Here is a 4,282-nt window from a genome sequence, read left to right as displayed (position 1 = left end):
TTGCACCCCCTTCTGTACCGGAACAGGCATTTCCTCCATTATCTATTCCTGCTTACATTTCCGATGACCATACTGGATTAAACGCTCCATTCTCTTTGATCGAACTTAAAGGTGTACTCAATAACGTAAATGATTCTACTCCAGGAGAAGATGGGATTCCATATTCTTTTTTGAAAAACCTTTCGGACCGTGTGCTGATGCTGTACTTAAATATTATAAATTCTATTATGATTTCTGGGTGCATTCCCAAGTCTTGGATCACTCAATCTATTATCCCTATTTTAAAAGACAATAAACCAGCCGATGATCCTTCTTCTTTCAGACCTATTGTCCTTTCTTCTGTTTTAATGAAAACAGCAGAACACCTAGTTAAAATCCGTTTAGAATGGTTTTTAGAGAGTAAAAATTTATTAGCAACGTCACAATTCGGTTTTAGGAAAAGTAGAAGCACAATGGATAGCTTAGGTATATTCACTACGGACATAAGATTAGCTTTTTCAAACAACGAGTCGATAGTAGCTACTTTCTTTGATATAAGCTCAGCTTTTGACAATGTTCTTATATCGGTTCTTAGGGGAAAATTGCTTTACTTAGATGTACCACCGATTCTGTCAAACTTTATTATCAATATGCTCAGAGAAAGATACATTAATTTATTTATCGAAGATGTCAAACTATCTGACTGTGCGGACTGTGTGGAAAGAATTATCACAGGGTTCTGTGCTCAGTCCTTTGCTCTACAACATCTACACATATGATTTAGAAACATCATTGCAGGCATCAGCAAACGTATTACAATATGCAGACGATCTTCTTATATATATGTACAAATCGGGAAAATCGATTGAAAATAATTGCCAAGCTCTAACATCTTCCCTTTCATTTTTAAAATCATGGCTTAAATCGAATGGTTTAGACTTATCTGTATCCAAGAGTAGGGTTGTGTTGTTTTCCAGAATGCGTAAACCTCCCGCGGTCCATGTAAAGTTCAATAGTGTTTTGATTCCCTCGACTAATGACGTCAAATTCTTAGGAGTAATTCTAGATTCCAAGCTTACCGATGTACACCATTGTGAATATGTAACTGCAAGATGTGAACGTAATTTGAATATTCTTAGATGCTTATCGGGCATCTGGTGGGGAGCGCATTCACACTCCTTAAAACTTATTTACAACGCCATAATCAGAAGTGTAATGGATTACGGTACTTTTCTGTTGGAACCAGGAAATATTTCTGGTTTTAAAAAAATGGATAGTATTCAGGCTAAAGCAATGAGAATAGTCCTAGGAGCTATGAAGTCAAGTCCAATCAACTGTATAAGAGTCGAGTGTGTAGAGCCTCCATAAAGCTTACGACGGCAATTTCTGTCTGATAAATTCCTATTCCGTTGTATCCAATTCAGTAACCATATCCTAACACCTAAACTGACTTGCCTGGCATCTTTAATCCCCAATTGTAGTTATTGGAAAAACAAACGCCCACCGTGTTTGGTTGAAAGTTACAGAAGATTTACTTATTTTGAGGCTCCTACTCACCAAGCGACTTCTAATCCATTGTTCAAATATATGATTCCCTTGTAATCTCTCCTGATATACATACTAGCACAGGTCTTGTGAAAATTGAGCAAAACCAAAAGTTAACATTTAACTATATTGTTGACACCAAGTGGCCACAATGGCATCGAATATTTACAGATGCATCTAAGCATTCCAAAGATAGCTGTGTAGGTGTTGGTGTACTGCACTCTAATTACAATATTGTTCAAAAAACTAAACTCCCTCCTGAATCCTCCGTGTTCACTGGCGAATGTATTGGCCTTGTTAAAGCCATAGAATACATCCTTCTACTAAAACTTCAAAAAACTGTAATTTTTACAGATTCACTAAGTTCTTTGAATGCCTTAGCCCGGTTCCCATTTGGATCACATTATCAATTCCCTGTCATTTCCGAAATTAGAAACCTGCTATTAAAATGTATAAAAGAAAACTATTCCGTATCGTTTGCATGGGTTCCTGGTCACTGTGGAATATCTGGAAACGAGAAAGCCGATCGTTTAGCCAATGAGGCGGTGGAGAGTGGAGATGTAGACATTTTTAGAAACTATGCGCATGACTTGATGTCTCTTTCAGGGATTTATCTCAGGAATTCCTGGACTGAATCCTGGTCTCAAGATAGTTCAAAAGGTCGCCATTATCGTACTATTCAACCTTCTATACCCAGTAAGCCCTGGTTTTGGAGACTGAGATTCGGTAAAAAAGTTACAACAGTACTGTCTCGCATGCGACTGGGACACGTCTGCACCCCAGCTCATCTTACTAAGTAAAATATTAATGAGAGCCCTACGTGCGATTGCGGATATGATGTAGGTGATTTAAATCACATCATATTTGTTTGTCCTCGACGCGATCGGTCGGCTCTTCTCGAAGGTCTCATTTCCCTTCCAATTCCTTTCCCTTCATCCATATCATGTTTACTTTCAACATTGGACCCATATGTATACAACAGCTTTTATCTTAAGTAATAATATAAAAATGTAGACAATATGAACGTAAATATATGTAAATATGTTTTCTTACACTCCTTTTTTATGTAGATTTATAAGAATTGATCTTTTATTTTATAGATTCATTATTTTCTATTCCTAAATTCCTTTCCAAACGATAATTTTATGTTTTTACCCGTTTCCCTGTTTTTGACCCTGGGCCACAATGCACAAACCGTGCGGGCGAATATTAAAAAAAAAAAATAACAATATGGAAAGTTTTAAAGGATTGCGGTGATCGCTGTGCACAAAGTGGGTATGACGCCGTTGGTCACATTTCAGACACTTCAAAAGCTTGGTATCAGCCGTATATTCGTATATCGTACTATCTACACATACAACAACACTTCGTCTGTCGAACTGATAGAACTGCAAAGGATGTTAACGCTGTTAAAGCCAGAATTTGTCGAAACCCCATTAGGAAGCAAAAATCTTATCGCGAGAAATAAAGATTCCCGCTAGGACTCTGTGGCGTCTTATAAAACAAGAACAGAAGCTTGGTGCTTATAGTCGATATACAGGACATGCCCCAAATCAATATTTACAATTATAGAGAGTGGATCGGAACGCCTTCTGTCACGATACGCAGGTGGAAATCCACCTACTAAGAGTGAAAACTTCAGCCAAAGTGTATCAATATACAGTCTTGGATCATGTTGTGAAATCTCTCAGCAATACACTTTTAAAAAATACCGTGGACTTTCCAGCAGGATTTTGCATATGGTCACAAGGCACGAACTACCCAAGCCAGGCTTGAAACCAACGTTCCGGACTTTATAAGAGCTGAAGACTGGCCCTCATCTAGCCCAGACCTCAAGCATTTAGACTTCAAATTATGGTCAGTTTTAGAGGACATGGCCTGCTCTACACGACACGGCGACATTGAGTGACTGGAGCAAGTAGTGGCGAAACGTCCCTTGGAAACAGGGCGTAAATCCATAGATTCGTTAATAAATATGTAGGTACAAATTTTAATAACATTACATTACTTTATTGAAAAAAAAATGCATTTTCATTTGTAACAGATCTAATAGCTATATATCTACCGTACTCAAAGGTACAAGGAGAGCGATTGCCCGTACCCGCTTCCTCCTTTGCCCTTCTAGAACGTACGAACCTGGATTCACCAAAGATCCACAGAACTACAAAGTTGCAATTTGTGTGGTATTATTATCAGGACAGTAGTGTTGTTAGCATTTTTTGATAAAGATTAATATCTATGCTTGGTTTCAACAAATAAATACTTCACCGAATAGGCATTTTAACTAATTAATGTAGGTAAAGAAAACAAATTATATCTTTATAAACCCTGTTTATTTGTTCTGTATCTACAATACGCGAGTGTAAAAGGCGGCCACTGCAATAACTTCCTTAGTTTCCGTAAATAAGTATGTGGTAATCACTCGACCTCTCTTAAAAGGAAAATAGTTTGGTACCAAGTCCCAACGGACTGTCAAGTTGTACAAAGTGTATTTGTTCTGAAATAAAATTGTAAATTAATTTCTCGTTGAAGGAACCTTGATGTGTTAATTATTTGCTATTATTATTATTTTCTTTATTCCTACGTAATTATGTATTTACAGTGAATATTCGCGGATTCTTGGCGGACCCACTTCTTTAATACAAAGAGTCCCCTTGTGAGGCGATATTGCGGTCTCGATTGTGAGTTGCCTGGATCTGGTTAGCGCTGCGCCTTCATAGGTTATCATGTTATTTTCACACATTTATATCCTCTATAT

The sequence above is a fragment of the Pieris napi genome, chromosome 5 (genome assembly GCF_905475465.1).
Source record: "Pieris napi chromosome 5, ilPieNapi1.2, whole genome shotgun sequence".
In the NCBI taxonomy this organism is placed as follows: Eukaryota; Metazoa; Arthropoda; class Insecta; order Lepidoptera; family Pieridae; genus Pieris; species Pieris napi.
The sequence above is the reverse complement of the archived record's forward strand: the minus strand, read 5'-3'. Positions refer to the sequence as shown.